Source organism: Macaca nemestrina, chromosome 7 (genome assembly GCF_043159975.1).
Source record: "Macaca nemestrina isolate mMacNem1 chromosome 7, mMacNem.hap1, whole genome shotgun sequence".
In the NCBI taxonomy this organism is placed as follows: Eukaryota; Metazoa; Chordata; class Mammalia; order Primates; family Cercopithecidae; genus Macaca; species Macaca nemestrina.
Window position 1 is genome coordinate 54,855,557 of NC_092131.1, and position 19,274 is coordinate 54,874,830.

A 19,274-nucleotide genomic window follows, 5' to 3' on the forward strand; every position below is an offset into this window, starting at 1 on the left:
GGATCAATATTTGACTACCCACCAACTATAGCCAGGATAATGTTTTAGCCAGTTGTCAAAGCACTGAAATACTTCTAAGCCAGTTGGTACACAGATGCTGCCCAAAACAGTACTCCATCCACCAGACCCAGCCACCCCAACTCTCCTCCACCCTTGGAGCCTCCCTTACCTCTCCCACAATCCAATAACTAAAGGGTATTTCTAGGCACGGCAGGGTTTCCAGGACTTGCTCCCATGACACAGCCAGCATGTCTTCCAACTGGCAGGTGCCCATGCCAAATATTGTTGAATATGTGCTCCCTCAGAATACCACCAAGCTAATCTATTGATAAGGCAAAGCTGAGTTTATTAATTACTGCACTATTAGAGAGCACTACCTTAGTAGTGAGATAAATTCTCAGTAGTATCTTGGAACAGAAATGCAAAGTCAGGACATTTATGGGGCTTACAGATTGAGTTTAAGACAGGTCTTCCAATAGGGGGTGGTTTGATTAATACTGGGTAAGAATCATGTTATAATAATAATTTGTGTAGGTAGCAAGGTAGGGGTTTTAAAGCAAGGGTTTTAGAAACTCTTGGAGAGCAAATTATCATGATGCTATGTATTAAACACTTGGATGGTTACTTAAATAAAATTTTAAGAATGTTCTTGAAATGGGAAATACAGTTACTTGCAATTTTTATGTTTCTCAGAGTGTCCTGAAATAATAAAGCTATGTTGATTAAAACAATTAAGTCATGTTAATGTAGAAGACATGCTGTTGTCTATAGATGGCTTCAGTTCTGTGTTCTCTCTTGTGCTCATTTTTAAGCCTGACCTGAAGGATGTGACACTTAACATCTGGGACGTAATCAATCCACATCTTCATTACCCTTTGGGTTGCCATGATTGAGCATCACGTGTCTGAAGATGGTGCTATGGTTTGAAGATGGGTTGTCCCCACCAAAACTCATGTTGAAGTTTTATCGCCAGCGTTCAGAGGTGGGGCCTAGTGGGTTGGTGTTTGCCCAGGCTGAGTGCAGTGGTGCAATCTTGGGCATTGAGGCAGATCCCTCATGAATAGATTAATGCCATCTCTTGGGTGTAAACTCAACTCCTAATATCCTTTAACCTACTCTATTTTTTCCATCACATTTTTCGCCTTCTAACATATTATATGTTACTTACTCATTTATTGTGGTTACGGTTTACTGTCAATCTGCTCACTCCCCAAAAGCAAAACAAAAAAAATTTATTTTTCTTTTTCACTGATGCATCCAAAACACTTAGAAGACTACCTGACATTTAAAAAATATCCGTTGAGCAAATAAAGCACTTAGAAAAGTACCTGGCCAATAGTCAGAAGCATGTGAGTCTTCGTTCTCAAGGAAGATTATCTGGAGAAAAAGGAAAAAGAAGAAAACTTTTCTTTTTTTTTTTTTTTTTTTTTTTTTTTTGACGGAGCCTTGCTCTGTTGCCAGGCTGGAGTGCAGAGGCACAATCTCAGCTCACTGCAACCTCCACCTCCCGGGTTCAAGCGATTCTCCTTCCTCAGTCTCCCAAGTAACTGAAACTATAGGCACGCGTCACCACACCCAGCTAATTTTTTGGATTTTCAGTAGAGATGGGTTTCCCCATGTTGGCCAGGATGGTCTCCATCTCTTGACCTTGTGATCCACCCACCTCAGCCTCCTCCCAAAGTGCTGGGATTACAGGCGTGAGCTATAGCACCCAACCTGAAGAAAACTTTTTGAATGTAAAAATAAAATTCGTTGAGTTGTTAAATTAGAAAAAGTAAACCCTCCTAAATCATTTTAATTTAGAAGTCAGTGTGAATTGGTAAATAGTTACTTTTGCATGATAAATTAAATGAGTTTTGCTACTTATAATCATATATAGCAATTCTTTTATCAGAATGTCCAGGTAGCAGCTCCTCTGGGTCTGCCTTAATGAATACTTCAATTAGTAGTATATTGGCATGTAAACAAGAACAGAGTCCAAATCCTTAGTAATACCCTTCTTCAGATACATGGAGAAAAGTGGTACCTATAAACATCACCTCTTTAGCAACACTAATCATTAGTTTGCTAGGGCTGCCATCACAAAGTACCACCAACTGGTGGTTTAAACAACAGAAATTTATTTTCACACAGTTCTGGAGGCTAGAAGTCCAAGATCAAAGTGTCAGCAGGTTTGGTTTCTTCTGAGTTCTCTACCCTTGGCTTTTAGATAGCCATCCTCTGTGTCTGTCTTCACATGTGTTCCCTCTGCATTTGTCTGCATCCAAATTTCCTCTTTTTATAAGGACACCAGAAATATTGGATCAGGGCTTACCCTAAAGACCTCATTTAACTTAATTATCTCTTTAAAACTCAGTCTCAAAATGCAGTCACATTTTGAGGTACTGGGGGTTAGGACTTCAACATATGAATTTTGAAGAACTATAACTCAGCTCATAATATTAATAAAATTAAAGCAAATATTCGTATTGACAAGGGATAAAATTAAGCTGAATCTTTCCTTAGCTGAGCCTAATAGGATGTATTAGTCCATTTTGTGTTGCTATTACACAATACCACAGATTGGGTAATTTATAATGAATGCAAATTTATTTGGTTTATGATTCTGGAGACTGGAAAATCTAAGAGCATGATGCCAGCATCTGGCAAAGGCCTTCACACCACATCACACATCATCCCGTGGCAGAAAAAAAGACGAACAAGAGAGAGTAAGAGTGAAAGAACAAGAGGGGGCCAAACTTACTTTTATTTATTTATTTATTTATTTATTTTTATTTTCATTTGAGACAGAGTCTCGCTCTGTCACCCAGGCTGGAGTGCAATGGTGTGATCTCAGATCACTGCAACCTCTGCCTCCTGGGTTCAAGTGATTCTCCTGCCTCAGCCTCCCAAGTAGCTGGGACTACAGGTGTATGCCACCACGCCTGGCTGATTTTTATATTTTTAGTAGAGATGGGGTTTCCCCATGTTGGCCAGGCTGGTCTTGAACTCCTGACCTCAGGTGATCCACCCACCTCAGCTTCCCAAAGTGCCAGGATTACAGGCATGAACCACCATGCCGGGCCCCAACTTACTTTTATAACAAAAGTACTCTCTCAACAACTAACCCACAATAACGACATTAATGCATTCATGAGGGCAGAGCCCTCATGACCTAATCACCTCTTATTAGGCTTCACCTTCCGACACCATTGCATTGGGGATTCAATTTCCCACACATAAACTTTGAGGGACATATTCAAACCATAACATAGGACAAAGGATATAAGGTACAATATAGGTCTCTTCTGAAATCTGTTCAAAGTCGTTAACTTTAAAGTGTAGGACACGCAAAATCTTTTTCCCTCTACCCTCTTTGGTTTAATGACTGGGGCCCATGAATTAAACTGATGAACGACAGAGATAAACAAAGTTGTAATTATGTACCCATGTTATAGTAAGTAGCTAGACAGGCATGAGTGGGGCAGGCGGGGGCTCCCTTCACCTACCAGGAATGTCAGGCAACCATCAGGTGATGATCCAGCAGGTTGTCACAGTACCTGTCTAAAATGACAGCTCATTGCAGCCAGTGCCAGGGAGAGGCAGTTTCCCCATAGATAAAAACACCTGAAACTGGTAATCGTAGGCCTGGCATGGTGGCTCATGCCTGTAATCCCAACACTTTGGGAGGCCAAGGCAGGTGGATCACCTGAGGTCAGGAGTTCAAGACCAGCCTGGTCAACATGGCAAAACCCTGTCTTCACTAAAAATATAAAAAATAGCCAAGGGTGGTAGCACATGATTCCACCTACTTGGGGATTCCATCTACTTGGGGATTCCAGCTACTTGGGAGGCTGAGGCAGGAGAATGACTTGAACCTGGGAGGTAGAGGTTGCAGTGAGCCGAGATCGCACCCCTGCACTCCAGCCTGGGTGACAGAGTGAGATTCTGTCTCAAAAAATTTTAAAAAAAGAAAAAAAAGTTGGTAATTGGCAGCTTCCAATAGGATCTCAGGAATTGAGCAAGTAGGCTAGCGCATGCACATTAAGAGGCAAAAGGGCAGAGTATGACCTACTGGAGGCATTCTGCTGGAAAATGGAAGAAAGCCTCATGTAAGCATGCATGTAACTCCAGTAAACACCCTGTGCATGCTCATCTCGCAAACGCAAGGAAAGCACCACACATACAAGTGGCTCACCATAAGGGAAGAACCAAGGGAAAAAGGTGCAGGACACCGGAAGAAGGCCAGCATATAAAATCCTAGGTTCAAGGTTAAACGGGGCACTTCAACTCCCAGATGTTCGTTTGGGTGTCTTCCAAGTGTACTTCCCTTTCTTTCATTCCTGCTCCAAAGCTTTTTAATAAACTTCCACTCTTACTCTGAAATTTGCTTCAGTCTCTTTTTCTGACTTATGCTCCTCAGTCGAATTCCTTCTTCTAAGGAGGCAAGAATTGAGGCTGCCACAGACCCGTACAGATACACTGCCATTAACTCGGATACTTGCCACCGCTAACACCTACACACAGAAATGTCACTAAAAAATTAGACTCGGCCTGGCGCGGTGTCTCACACCTGTAATTCCAACACTTTGGGAGGCCGAGGTGGTCGGATCATGACATTAGGAGTTCAAGACCAGCCTGGCCAACACAGTGAAACCCAATCTCTACTAAAACTACAAAAAATTAGCCAGGCTTGGTGGCAGGTACCCGTAATCCCACTTACTCGGAAGGCTGAGGCAGGAGAATCACTGAACCCCGAAGGTGGAGATTGCAGTGAGCCGAGATTGTGCCACTGCACTCCAGCCTGGGCAACATGCAAAACTCCTTCTCAATAAAATAAAATAAAAAGTAAAGATTGTCTTACGCGGGTAAAAGTCTCTCAGATGGTAAGAATTGTTTCTTGGAGTAGCTCTCTTGCTGGTAAGAAGACACCTTTACAAATGGAACTTTTCTTTATAAATGAAAATTTCCTTTACAAAAGCAGACATTTATACTCTATTTTTAAGCAGTTTATGGAGGTAAAAAACTTTTCCTGCAGCAACTGGTTCTTAATTGCCTTTAGCTCAAAATAATCCATATGTCAAAGAGGCATATTTTGGTGTGGTATATTCAGGTACCCTTCAGAAGTACATACTTAGATGAAACAAATTTGAAATTTCTTCATTTTTTTTTACTATAAATGTACATAGTACCTAGACAATGCTACATTTTAGGAGCATTATTTGAGAAACCTCTGAAACTTTGAAAAAAGAGACTATTATTTGAGTCTATAATGGCTTTTCATAAAAGTAATTTTGCACCAGGTGCCATGGCTTACTCCCCAACTTTAGGAGGCTGAGACAAGTGGATAACTTGAGGCCAGGAGTTCAAGACCATTCTAGCCAACATGGTGAAACCCCATCTTTACAAAAAATACAAAAATTAGCCGGACATGGTGGTGCATGCCCATAATCCCCGCTACTTGGGAGGCTGAGGCACAAGAATTGCTTTAACCCATGAGGCAGAGGTTGCAGTGAGCCGAGATTCCACCACTGCACTCCAGCCTGGTTGACAGAGTGAAGACTCTGTCTCAAAAAAAAAAAAAAGAAAAGAAAAGAAAGTAATTTTTAAAAAGTAATAGCTTTTTATAAATGCCATTCATTTTTTCTCTATTAAAAATAAAGAAATGGATGGTTTTCAAATATCAATATATATCTTTTCTGGGTTTACATATTTTCATGAGAAATCAGCCTTTTTTTTTTTTTTTTTTTTTTTTTTTTTTTGAGACGGAGTTTTGCTCTTGTTGCCCAGGCTGGAGTGCAATGGCACGATCTTGGCTCATCACAACCTCCACCTCCCGGGTTCAAGTGATTCTCCTGCCTCAGCCTCCTTGATCCACCATGACTGGCCTTCTGTTGTTGTTGTTGTTGTTACCATCTTTTAAGAGACAGATTCTCCTCTGTCACCTAGTCTGGAGTGCAGTTGCGGACTCACTGTAGCCTTGACCCCTTGGGCTCAAGCAATCCTCCTGTCTTAGCCTCTTGAGTTGCTGGGGCTATAGGTTCATGCCACCATGACTGGATAATTTTTTTTTTGGTAGAGATGAGTTCTTGCTATGTTGCTCAGGCTGGTCTTGAACTCCTGGGCTCAAGCAATCCTCCTGCCTCAGCCTCCCCAAGTACTCAGATTGTAGGCATAAATCACCATACCTGGCCATAAATCAGGCATTTAAACTTTTTTTTTTTTGGATAGAATCTCACTCCCGTCACACAGGCTGGAGTGCAGCAGCACGATCTTGGCTCACTGCAACCTCCACCTCCTGGGTCCAAGTGATTCTTCTTCCTCAGCCTCCCGAATAGCTGGGATTACAGGCATGCACCATCATGCCCAGCTAATTTTTGTATTTTTAGTAGAGACGGGGTTTTGCCATGTTGGCCAGGCTGGTCTTGAACTCCTGACATCAGGTGATACACCCACCTTGGCCTCCCAAAGTGCTAGGATTACAGGCATGAGCTACTGCACCTGGCCTAAAATCATTTTTTAAATTCAAGAAGTATGTTGTCATTTAAAAAGTCAATATCAGTAAGTAATATATCTTTGGCCCTCTGAGCATTAATGATCTATAATGTCTACGGTAGTTGTGTATCCCTCCCTATAATGAAAGGAAATGACATAATTATGTAATGTAGTAAACCCCTATTTGATTGTCTGCCCTGCCCAGCCCCATGTCTGAGAATTGCCCTTTCTCCTGCAGGAAGAAATTGCCAATGTTGCCTCGTCATCTGAAGTGTGGACACCTGTGCAAGCCAAACCAGTGAGAATTTGGCATCTGGATCAAAAATCTATTTAGCCATCAAAAGATAAAAACGCAAACACCAGAATGAAAGAAAATATTCACAAATCATGTATCTGATGAGATTTGTATTCAAAGTATATAAAGAATTTTTACACTCAACAATAAAAAGACATGTCCCAATTTTTTAAATGGGAAAAGGATTTGTATAGATATTTCTCCAATGAAGATATTCAAATGGCCAATAAGCACATTAAGAAAACACTCAACATCATTAGTCATTAGGGAAATACACGTCAAAACCACAATGAGATACCATTTCACATCCGCTAGGATACTATAATAAAAAAGAAAACAATAACAAGTGTTGGTAAGGATGTGGAGAAATTGGAACTCTCCTACATTGCTGGTGGGATTGAAAAATGATATAGCCACTTTGGAAAACGGTTTGGCCGTTCCTCAAAAAGTTAAACAGAGTTATCACATGGTCCAGCAATTCTACAACTCAAGAGAAATAAAAACATGCCCACATAAAAACTTGTGCAGTTTTTATGTGGACATGTGTATTTGTACAGAAATAGTCATAGCTGTAGTATTTATAGTAGTGAAAAGTATGAACAACTCAAATATCCATCAGTGGATGAAAGGATAAGCAAAACACGCTATATTCATACAATTGAATATTATTCAGCCAAAAAAAGAAATGAAGTACTACTGATGTATGCTACATGAATGAACCTTGAAAATAGTATGCTAAGTGAAAGAACGAAGATACAAATGGCCACATACTGTATGATTCTATGTATGTGAAGTGTCCACAGTAGGCAAACTAATAGAGACAGAAAATAGATTTGTGGCTGCAAGGATTTGGAGTAGGAGAAATATGGAAAGTGACTGTTAAGAGGTAAAGAATTTCCTTTTGGGATAACGAAAATATTCTGGACTTAGTAGTGACTGAGACATAATTTTGTGAATAGCATTATTCATAGTAGCTATTTTCTATAGTATAGCTATGTTCAATGTTGACACAAATATTAAGTTAGTGAATACTGGGTCATTGTTCCTAAGGGAAATACAGCATTGGGTTCCCAAAAGCTCCTGGTCACATTTTCATCAACCAATCAATATAGAACCTTGTTCTACGTATGTTTCTATTTAAAGATACTTTATATATGTTTCTTATAATTAATTATATGTGGGTTTTTAATACTAAAACACTAGCCAAGAAAGGTTTAATATTTTCCTGACCCTGGGTAAATTTATTCGGCTTTCAGCCTAACAACAACACTGTGTGCTACATCTTTCTTTTTTTAATAGGTTATCATCTCATAGATCCACAAATTTTGCCCCTCTCCCATCTTTTCTATAGCTTCATCATATTATATAGATGTTATTTTAGCATTGTCTGGGGCAACCTCATGTACAGATTGGCAAATTTCCTCTTCCTTTTTCTGGATGTACTGCTTTGTTGATTCATCAACATTGAACTCACAGCCAATAGCACCATAACTCATGCCTGAATGAAAATTTTATTTTATTTTATGTATTGTTTTTTATTTCTCGAGATGGAGTCTCATTCTGTCATCCAGGTTGGAGTGCAGAGATGCAATCTTGGCCCACTGCAATCTCTGCCTCCCAAGTTCAAGCGATTCTCCAGCCTCAGCCTGCTGAGTAACTGAGACTACAGGCACGCACCACCATGCCCGGCTAATTTTTCGTATTTTTATTAGTGACTGGTTTCACCATGTTGGCCAGGCTGGTCTAGACTCCTCACCTCAAGTGATCCACTCGCCTCAGCCTCCCAAAGTGCTGGGATTACAGGCATGAGCCACTGTGCCTGGCCCTGAATAAAACTTATCTAACATGTGTTTTCTCCACAAGGCACATAACTTTTTCGCTCTTGGAAATACTAGCCAGCACTTCAACACTATGGTTGGGGACCATTTTAAACAGTGAAATCATCAACAAAAAGCACAAAAATGTGAAAAACTGGGCACTAAATGGACCATGAAAAGGACCCTTGTCTATAGCATGAGTTGAAACCAGAAGGCAGAGCACTGTCTTGCTCAGGCTCAGCTTGGAATATGCATATCCAGTGACTCAAAATTTTTGCCACTCTGCACACATCTTCAAATGACTAGGAAAGTGTGATATATCGTGATTTGGGGGTTACAAATAAATGTTAGCTCATAGGTGGATTCACAAATTCAGAATCCATGAATAATAAGGATCAATTTTACCAAAAAGCACTCCATTGTATACTTTAAAAGTTAACTTTATGGTCTGTGAATTTGTGAATTGTATCTCAATAAAGCTCTTTTTTCTCTTTAGTTTAAACTTAGTTTTTAAAAATTACTTAAAAATGAAAAAAGAAAGCTGGGCATGCTGGCTCATGCCTGTAGTCCCAGCTACTTAGGAGGCTGAGACAGGAGGATTGTTTGAACCCAGGAGTTTGAGACCAGCTTGGGCAACATAACATCATTAGACCTTGTCTCTAAACAAAAGAAGGAGAAGAAGACTATTGAGTGTTTCAGTGGTCATTTCTATACTCAACATATAAAACTCATGACCAGCCAGCCACAGTTACTCATGCCTGTAATTCAAGGAACCTTGGGAGTGTGAAGCAGGTGGATCACTTGAGGGCAGGAGTTCAAGACCAGCCTGGCCAACATGGCTAGACCACACCTCTACTAAAAATACAAAAATTAGCTGGGTGTGGTGGTGTATGTCTGTAATCCCAGCTACTTGGGAGGCTGAGGCATGAGAATCATTTGAATCAAGGAAGCAGAGGTTGCAGTGAGCCGAGATTGCATCAGCGCATTCCAGCCTGGGCAATAGAGCAAGACTCTGTCTCAAAAATAAATAAATAAATAAATAAATAAATACGCATGACTGTCTGTGGCTTTTTTTTTTTTTTTTTACTTCCATGTATTCCGTGAGACAGAAAAATACCATGCTGTTCCTTGAAAGAATGAGATTGATGAGTAGGCAGAGGCAGAGCAGGAGGAGACCCAGAAAGAGGACTTCCTAGGCACATTACAGTGCTCCACATCCCAGTTCCTACCCTCTTGAGGCCCGCTTGTTCATCTCTTTGTTTGATCCCACTGTAATCAATGACCCCTTCTTGCTTAAGCTGGCTCAGGTAGGTTTCTATTTCTTGCAACCAAAATAATTATAACTAATACTGTAATCACCCAATGGGTTCACCTTGCCCACTGCCTAGACAGAGCTGATTTATCAAGACAGGGGAATTGCAATAGAGAAAGAGTAATTAATGCAGAGCCAGCTGTGCAGGAGACTGGAGTTTGATTATTACTCAAATCAGTCTCCCTGAGCATTCGGGGAGCAGCGTTTTTAAGGACAACTTGGTGGGCTGGGGGAAACCAGTGAGCCAAGAGTGCTAATGGTCAGGGATGAAATCACAGGGGGTCGAAGCTGTCTTGTGCTGAGTCAGTTCCTGAGTGGGGACCACAAGATCAGATGAGGCTAAAGTTAGTCCTACAAAGTCAATCTAGTCCCTGGGCAGGAAGGTCTGCTTTGGGAAAAGGCTGTTATCATCTTTGTTTTAAACTAAAAGCCATAAACCAAGTTTCTCCCAAAGTTAGTTCAGCCTACACCCAGGAATGAACAAGGACATTTTGGAGGTTAGAAACAAGATGAAGCCAATTAAGTTAGATCTCTTTCATTGTCTCAGTCATAAGTTTGCAAAGACGGTTTCAATCCAACAGATTTTTAGCCACTTTTCTGGGATTATTTGACAAAACAATGAATGAGTATAATTAGTTCTTCAACTAGAACTTAAACAGATACTACGATGTCTGTGAAGCATCAGACTGAATTCCTTGAGGGCAAGATGTTATCTTTTCATCTTCGGTCTACCTTAAATTTAGACTTGCCATCCATTTAGCGTTAAGGAAAATGTTGAAATGTAAACAAATGTTGAGTGATATAAGGTACTCCTGGCACTGCAGGCTGTGCGTTAGAACGTTAGAATCCCTGGAACAAGCACTCCTTTATGAATGATAACAACTTTGTGTGTGGTCCTGACTATATCACCAACTAGCTGTGAGAACTCAGTAAAATGAGGAGAGCAGAAAAATCATTAGAGGTCTCTAAGGCCTGTTGCAAGTCTGATATTTTCTCTTATGCAAATTAAACATACTTCTAAAAACAGTTTATATGATTGATTATCTTATTTCCTGGCCCAGAAGCAGGAGTGTAGTAAAATAATCAATCATATATAAACCTTCTTCCTTCCTCTCTGACAGAAGACAAACGTCAATTTAGGCTGGCTCAGTGCAGTGCATCCCAGATCAAGTCAGTGTCCAACTAAGCACTATTCTAGCTCTCAGCTGAATTGGCAAATCCCTATTAAGATTAGAATAGATAATTAAGGTGTTATTTTAGTGGAGAGACAGGGTATTTTTATTTTAACACGACAAAAAAGAAGGTAGGCTTCATTCCCTCTTCACAAACATTTATTTTCTCCTCTGTACAACAGCCTAAGGCCCAAGGGTGCATTTCCCAGGTGACCAGAGCTACTAGTGCACTGTAGTCTAGAAGGGTCAGGGTGAAGCAGTGGTTTTCAAACTTTAGCTTGCAGCAGAATCACATGGAAGGCTTGTCATAATCAGATGGCTGGACTCTACCCCAGAATTCCTGATTCAGTAAGTCCAGGATGGGGCCAGAAATCTTGTATTCCTCACAAATTCCTACAGGGAATGAACTGTTGGTTGCTGGTTCAGAACCTTACTTTTAGAACCAGGGAGGTAAAGAACCTCAGGGAGTTGACAGTTGGAGGCAGGTTATTTTATCTCTGAGAGGTTGTCAAGTTGGAACATTATTTAATATATCAGAGAGAGAGGTGAAGAGAACCTCCATAAACGTTTTCATTGTGGTCTTTACCTTTCCTATTTTTAACTTTCCTAAAGAGGTAGGGAGCTTCTCTTAAGACCTTTCTAGATCATTAAGTGTATCTCCTTTCAAAGTCCCATTACATGACATACCAATTGAAAGAAACCTGTTTCCTCTCGAATCATCTATTTGATGGCTATGTAATGTGAGAATAGCTCTTTAATGAAACCGGTACATTTAAGCCTTTCATAGATGTTTTATGCCACTTAAGAGGGGGTCTCCCCAAGTTAATCTTAAAAATGCAGTCTTCTGACACTCCTTTATGAGTGCCTACTATGCACAAGGAATCAGATTAGGGACTATAGGAAATATATACTGGCTGCAACATAATTATATTGTATTGTGGAGTTAAGGGTACAAAGCAGAAGATGGCATGTGGCCTTACAAGGGCGCAGGCAAAGTTCTACAAGGTCCAGGAAGGGTCATACTTTGAGGAAAGAATCACGGACAGCTTCATGGTATGGATTTTACTTTTCTCAAGGTTTTGAGCATCTGGAAATTTGGCCCTTTGTTACTTGATGTTTAACGCTTTTTGTGGTACTACGAATGATTTAAGCTAACATCAAGGGTATAACATTGTCTCTCTAAGAAATAAAAAGGAGAAAGCTGCATAGAACAGAATAAAGTAAAGGGTTATTCACTGAATGGGAACCTGGAAGTCATAGTAGCATAACGGTTTACTCACAGTAGTTCAATGGAACTCCCTGCTCTAACCTCGTCTCTGCTTCCATCATAAACACACACACACACACACACACACACACACCCCTCCCACCCACACTGCTCTTTCGGCCTACCCATGTGCTAAGCCAGCTGGGCAATTGCAATTTTAGAAAGAGCAGAGAAGAGGTGCTCAAAAACACATTAGTCACCTTATAAACCAGAGCTGTTGAAACAAACATAATTGCAGTTTCACTGGAACTATTCTTATTTAACACTAAAACAAATAGTGTTGTGCATACTAATCTCTTGAGTATTTCAAAATGGATATAAGTCAGAATATGAGTGAAATTCAAACGGTGACATAACTTTCTACTTAATGTGTATTTAGTTCAATTAGATATATACTTATGATCATACTTAAAATTGAGATGGAGGGTAAAGTATCTCAAAACTTTTAGCAGCAGGTGGGAAGAAAGTGCCTATACCACATTACTATATTATAAAGAAAAATTTAAGCCAGGCATGGTGGCTCACATCTGTAATCCCAACTTTTTGGGAGGCAAGGTTGGAGGGTTACTTGAGCCCAAGAGTTTGAGACCAGCCTGGGCAAAAAAGTGAGATCCTGTCTCTACAAAAATTAAAAAACAAAAAAATAGCCAGGCATGGTGGCATGCACCTGTAGTCCCAGCTACTCCAGAGGCTAAGGTGGGAGAATAGCTTGAGCCTGGCAGGTTAACGCTGCAGTGAGAAGTGATCATGCCACTGCACTCTAGCCTGGTGACAGAGCTGTAAAAACCTGTTTGAAAAAAAAAGGAGAAAATTTTAAATATGGTCTTCATACATAATGCTATGGTTTTTGATATTATTTAATTAACATAAGTATATTTCACTTCTAAAGTCAGAGTAGAACAAAAAAGGCTGTATTATAAAAGAGTTCCGTTTTTTAAACCAAGTGGGCGACTCTCTCTTGAGTACACCCACACTCCCCTTTTTTGAGTGTGTACTTTTCAGAAAAAACAAAAAAAAAACAAAAAAACTGGGCACAGTGGCTCACACCTGTAATCCCAGTATTTTAGGAAGCTGATGCGAGAGAATTGTTCAAGACCAGTCCTGAGGACTTAGCAAGACTCAGTCTCTATTAAAAATTTTATATACATATATATATATAATTTTCTATATAAATAATATATATAACATATTAAACACAGACTCACACACACACACACCCCAAAGTGAATGATTTTTCAGTTTCCTTTTAATTCTAGATCCTTGAAGACCATTAAACTCCCATCTTTTATTAAATGATTGTTTGAAGTATGTATAATCATACCTTTTAACTGCTGCTGGTGATCAGGCATACTAGTCCATTCAAAGCTAAGCTCCCCTCTTATACAACATCTGAGAAGAAATACATTTGAATTATTTACAGAGCAAAGGCTGTTCCAGTGGAAAATGGAGTCAATAGCAATGTAAGCAGAAATATAGAAATCTATGTGTTATAATCGAAAGCATAATACTAAGTTTTGTCATTAACTAGCTGTGAGACTTTGAATAGCTCACTTCATATCTCTGGGTCTTAGTTTATTAATCTATAAAACAGAGTAATTGGACTTGATAAGTGGTTCTGAACAAGAACAGACATCAGAACCATTAGGAGAGTTTCTTAAAAGCATCCATGGGCTGGGCGCAGTGGCTCACGCCTGTAATCCCAGCACTTTGGGAGGCCAAGGCGGGCAGATCATGAGGTCAGGAGATTGAGACCACCTAGCCAACATGGTGAAACGCCGTCTCTACCAAAAATACAAAAATTAGCTGGGTGTGGTGGTAGGCACCTGTAGTCCCAGCTACTCAGGAGGCTGAGGCAGGAGAATCACTTGAACCTGGGAGGCAGAGGTTGCACTGAGCCGAGATTGTGCCACTGCACTCTTGCCTGGGTGACAGAGCAAGACTCTATCTCAAAAAAAAAAAAAAAAAGAAAAAGAAAAGCATCCATGCCAGTCCCCCATGCCCAGTTATACCCCACACCACCACGCCACACCACCACCCCATCCCAGGCCTGGAAGATGCTCTCCAACAAAATTCTCTAGGTCATACTGGATGGACTTCTGGATTCCTTCCACCTCCCATCTAAGAGTCTCTAAGCTATGAAACATATCTTTATTTTCTCTCACGTTATCTCAAAGTGGAGCCAAGTAAGAGAAGCACTTAAGGCACTTAAATGGAAACTTGAATATGTATTAAACAAAAATGTCTTCCTATCTTATTCTGGTTGAAATCCTAGAATTCAAGCTCCCAGAGTCCACTGCAAACTTAGGCTATATCTAGAGCTTTAAAAATGAGACATGATTCTACATTCTTTTAAAGCTTTCATATCTATACTGGTCTCAACACTTGTTCTGTTTCATACTGGAATGTCTTATTGTTGTTGTTGTTGTTGTTGTTAAAATTTGCTCAGAAAAAAAATGTATCCTTTCTAGCTTGAATAGTCATTTAATCATAATCAAAATAACATTGGTTAAATGCCCTTTTCTGCCTGATACAATGCTAGAAAGCTCATAAAACAAGAGAAAAATGAATCATTCCTGGTCTCTGAAAATGTTTCAAAGTCAATAGCATAAATACCAACCTTGAAGGTTTATGGTTTCATGATTCAAGATACAGAATTTCATGGTGCACCGTGAATTCTTTTTTTCCCAAAGCACTTGAATATTTATTACCTATTTTTGTCCACAGATCAGCCTTTTGAAAAACACTCAGAAAGTATTTTCATTCTTATACAATAAACTAAAAACACAGATTAGATTCCTTGTTTTCTGTGAACAACAAGTTCCGGAAAGGTGGATAATCTTTCTAGCCCCAATGCCTAGCACAACATAAGTGCTCAATAAATATTTGAATAACTGGATGTGTTGCCTTCTTTCTCCAACTAACTCTCCCAGGCAAGCAGGCAGTGGGTTGCCTGGACTAATCTGAATCCTCACACACGATACCATGAGAATGAGCATCCACTTTCTTGGTTTGGAGTTGCTGATTTCTGGGGTTTTCAAGTGGTAATGCAGTGAACAGACCAGGAGAGACACTGCGGACTTGTAATCGCATGCCTTATTATTTTCACTGACTTCAAGGATGCTTTTAATTACCTCCTGATTCCTGGGGCAGCCTCAGCCTCGCTGCCTTTTATAGCAGCTGTAGCAGCTACAACTTTGGAATAGTTGACAGCTGTTCATACTTATTCATGTTTGTGCAGCACCTAACACAGGGCCTGGATTTAGGTGTTCAATAAACATTTGTTAAACTGAATTACAGAGGCTGCTAGGTCTAAAAAATACTGATGTGTGGCTCCCATGCCTAGAGATTCAGATTTAATTGGTCTTCAGTATGGCCTCATATCAGTGTTTAAAAGTTTTTTTAGGTGATTTGAAGGTGCAGCCAAGGCTGACAACTATTGAATAGCCTTCATACACCCTGTCCTTTATTAAGAGGGAGATTAGTAGTTCATAAACACACACACACACACACACACACACACACACACATAAGATGTTAAAGAGAGACTAGCATCTTAATAGAAAATTTCTCTCTAATGTAGTTGGAATTCAAAGCTCAGAAAATAGCAGGAGGACATTCAGAGAGAAATAAGCACAAATGCCACTGACTTTATGAAACCTTTCAATGGCATTGCTTTGTTCCTAAGATACAGCCCAACATTCTTTGCTTTGTTTGCTTATTTTTTGAGATAGGGTCTGTCACCCAGGTGGAGTACAGAGGCACAATCACAGCTCACTGCTGACTCGATCTCCCAGACCCAAGTGGGAGACTCAGCCACCAAATAGGTGGGACTACAGGCATATATCACCATGCTAAGTTTTTTCTAATTTTATCTTTTGTAGAAATGAGGTCGCATAATATTGTCCAAGCTGGTCTCAAACTCCTGGCCTCAAGCAATCCTCCTGCCTAGGCTTCCCAAAGTGCTGAGATTACAGGTGTGAGCCACTACACCTGGCCTGACCCAACATTTTCTCATGGCTACAAAGCCTCTATCATGACACCCCAACCTGGCTTTCCAGTCTCATCTGGTGCTGCCTCCTCCCTCACCCTCTTGGCAGCCTGCCTGCTGGCCTTCTTTCAGTTCCATGGTCTGCCATGCCCCTTCCCACTTTGGACCCTCCCAGCTAGAATACTGTTCACTCCTTATTCTTACTTTCATCCCACCCATCCTACCCAAGCCTTTGCCTTGCCAGCTCCTAAGCACTGAGGGAGTCCATGATTGAATGTCATTTTGTCAGGAAAGAATGGTTTCCTTGACCCCTCAGAATAGAGGTTATGCCTTGGCTCAGCACCTGTCATAGCACTCATTACAGCTATCATCAATTATTTATTTGGTTAATTGTTTAACATCTGTCTTCTTCACACAGGAATGGGATTGGGTTGATCTTGTTTGACCCTCAATGAGCCTCTGCTACTGAATCATTCTGCAACTTTGGACATATTATTTAACCTTGCCTGGCTTCAAGTTTCTAATTAGTAAAATGGTAATAGCAATACTACTTATCTCATAGGATTGCTATAAGAATTAAATGAGATCATTCCTGCAGAAGGCTTGTGTTTCAGTGCCTGTGACATAGTAAGTGCTAAAAAAATAAAAATAAAAAAAGGATGATTATTCTGAAAAGGTCTTTAGCTTAAACGTGTTTCAGATGGCCTCTTAAGGCCCCTTCCAAACTTCCTCTCACAACTGTATGATGCCACATCATTTTGGAGTTTAGGGCTTAAATAATAGCTACTTTATTCCCTTCCAAAACAGGTAATCAAATCAGAAATAAAACACAGAAGACAGAAAAATAAATACCAAATTGTTAACTTTAAAACAGATAAAACTCATTGGATAGTGTGACTTTAGATATGAAACCAAAGGGGCTTATTAACACCCCTCCCCAAATTGAATTTGCCTCTTCTTATGGGCAGAGATGCTCCAGCAGGCAAACCACAGAGAAGAGCAGAAAATGTAGGCATTCTGGGTATAGACTGGCTCTGCAAGACAAACCCAAAAGGCACTGAGCTAAGTGACTTCACCAGTCAGGTAAGTTATCCCATCTCCTTGAAGGAGAAGAGAGAGAGCAGAAGGTAAAATGTGTCCTGGCATGTCTTTCTTTGCTGGGGAAGGGAGTGGATCATCTATTCCTTCTATGGAAACACAAGGAGTCGGAAAGAAGTACTCTCTCCCCCACGGTGTGGTTCCAATGCCAGGAGAATGATATTTCTCAGAAGATAATTACAAAATTTACTTTGAAAAACCAAGTCATACTGCACTATGGGTGATAGGTCTGATAACGATATACCAGAAGTTTGGTGAATGACTTATTTTGTCTTTTAAATCAGGTGGTGTCTCTAGGTGTCTGTATGGATAACAATGTTTGAGGATAACATCAAGATTCTTAATCCGAGGCCCCTCATAGCTAAGGTCCAGGCCTATTCTGGCCTTCCAAGATCACTACCAATCTCTTGCCCGTTCTTCAGGAGAGACCCTGATTTTCAAACTGGTGCAGGTCTGTGACCACGTTTTTATACCTGTTGATGTCAAAATGAGAAAAATAAATGATGTAACTCCTGTGGTCTGAATGTTTGTGTCCCCGCTAAATTCATATGTTGAAATCCTAACCCCTATGGTAATGGTATTAAGAGGTGGGGCCTTTGAGAGATGATTAAATCATGGAGTCAACCCCTCAAGAATGGGATGAGTGCCCTCGCATAAGAGACCTGAAAGATACCTCACCCCTTCCACTATGTGAGTACACAGCAAGAAGACAGCAGGCTGTGAACCAGGAAATGGGCCCTCCCAGAGCCTGAATTTACAGGCACCTTGATCTTGGACTTCCAGCCTCCAGACCTATGAGAAATAAATTTCTGGGCCGGGCACAGTGGATCACACCTGTAATCCCAGCAATCCGGGAGGCCAAGGCAGGAGAATCACCTGAAATCAGAAGTTCAAGCCCAGCCAGGTCAACATAGTGAAACCCCATCTCTACTAAAAATAGAAAAAAATAGCAGGGCGTGGTGGTGCGTGCCTGTAATCCCAGCTACTCGGGAGGCTGAGGCAGGAGAATTGCTTGAGCCTGGGAGGCAGAGGTTACAGTGAGCCAAGATCACGCCATTGCGCTCCAGCCTGGGTGACAAGAGCAAAACTCCGTCTCAAAAAAAAAAATTATTGTTCATAAGCTACCCAGTCTACTATGGTAGTTTGTTATGGCAATCCAAACAAACTAAAACATAACCAACCACTATTTTAGGGAAGCTAAATGTATAAGGCTTTATTAAGGATTATCACATAGTTTTTAAAACTATGGACTTTGGAGAAATGAATCCAAATTCTGACATTACTGTATGACTTAGAACATATTACCTCTTTGTACCTCAATGTCCTCGTCTGTAAAATGGGAACAATAACAGTATCCATCTCATAAGGTTGCGTGAGTAAAAGAGTACATTCAAATAATTTAGATCAGCATCTTGCCTATGTGTTCAATAAATGTTAGCCACTACTATTCGGTTTGAAAGACCACTGTTTATTCTGGAATTATATCCACTTTATCACTTTGGTATTAAACTGTCTCTTCATAAAATTATATCAATTGTTCCTAGTAAATCCCTTCTTAAATTTCCTTATCTGACAAAATTAAAAGTTAGCAAATTATAATTGTCTCTCCAATTTTTGTTTTTAAATATAACTGATTTGTAAAAAACAAAGTGTAAAAAGTAAAGTAGAGGTTCCTCTTCAAAGACTTTCCTCCCCATCTAATTAAGGATAAATAGTAACTTCTCTTAGAAGCAAAATTTATTCAAAGACCTGTACTAACATTCCTTAAATATCTGCTAGCCGTAATAAAGAAATCAGTGTACTTTATGTTCTTAGCTCCTACAATTTAGCCTAAATATTTGCCCTGGCATG